The 1160-nt window shown below is 41.3% G+C and overlaps 1 pseudogene; it reads right to left on the bottom strand.

The window, feature by feature from the left end:
• Nucleotides 1-478: 478 nt before the first annotated feature.
• On the bottom strand, nt 479-852 carry LOC104868960 (annotated as a pseudogene).
• Nucleotides 853-1160: the final 308 nt, after the last annotated feature.

The raw sequence follows: 1160 nt of genomic DNA, 5'->3' as shown, positions 1-1160 counted from the left end.
GTTTTTCACACCAGAGAAACTTCGGTATTTATACATATGTGTCTTATTTATTTCATTTATAGCCTCACTATGCATCCATTTTCCTATGAATGACTCCAGTTTCTCATGCTTTATGGCTGAGTAGTATTCCATTTTATAGAAAACCACATCGTCTTTGTCCAGCTTCCAACGGATGGGCAATTGGGCTGTTTCCAAACATTACAAACTGTGCTGCTATAAACATGGGTGCGCATATATCACTGTGGTATGATGCTTTTAATTCTTTTTAAAAGATACCCAGCAGGGAAATAATTCAGTCAAATGGAACCTCTAGTCCCAGCTCTTTGAGGTATCTCCATAATGATTTCCACAGTGGTTGCACCAGTCTGCACTCCACCAACAGTGGAGAAGGGTTCCTTTCTCCCTACGCCCCCGCCAACATTTGTTATTGGTTGACTTCTCTTTTTTTGTGTGGCAGTTTTATAACTTTATTTGAAAGTTAATTCTCATCCACATTCACTGTCTGGAGATTTTTTAATGTGGTAACAGGGACATAAGTTACCAAAGTATAGAGCTTGTTTGGTGAATCTTCATTCTCATTACGTTTTTTGGACAACCAAACACGGATGCGGTATGGGACATTCCTTATTCCTTTGGTTGAGCCTGGCATCATTGCGCACATCTGGAGACCCCATTGCCTTCATGGCAAATTTCCAGATCTCCTCAAGTGCCTGAGGGGCACGCTTCTCAAAGCCCACTCCATGGGTGCGCTTGTGAATGTTGATGGTATATTCTCGGGTCACCACCTTGTTGATGGCAGAACAGCCTGTCTTCTTTTCGCCACCCTTCTTTGCGGGAGCCATTCTGCAGGGCCCAAGTTGGAGTTGGTTGACTTCTTGATAGCAGCCATTCTTTGTGGGGTGAGGTGGAATCTCAGTGTTGTTTTCATCTGCATCTCTCGAATGACCAGTGATGTGGAATATTTTTTCATATATTTATCTGCTCCTTTTACTTTGTCTGAGAAATGTCTGTTCATTTTGGATGCTCATTTTTCAATTAGGTCTTTGTATTTGGGGGGCCTGATTTTTTGAGTTCTTTATATGTTCTAGATAATAGTCCTTTGTCTGAGGAACAGCTGGTAAACATTTTTTTCCACATTGTAGATTGTCTCTTAGCTCTAT

Source organism: Fukomys damarensis, unplaced genomic scaffold, assembly GCF_012274545.1.
Source record: "Fukomys damarensis isolate Sample0158 unplaced genomic scaffold, DMR_v1.0_HiC HiC_scaffold_19, whole genome shotgun sequence".
Lineage (NCBI taxonomy): Eukaryota > Metazoa > Chordata > Mammalia > Rodentia > Bathyergidae > Fukomys > Fukomys damarensis.
Note: the sequence above shows the minus strand (reverse complement) of the source record. Positions and strands in the feature narration are given on the sequence as shown.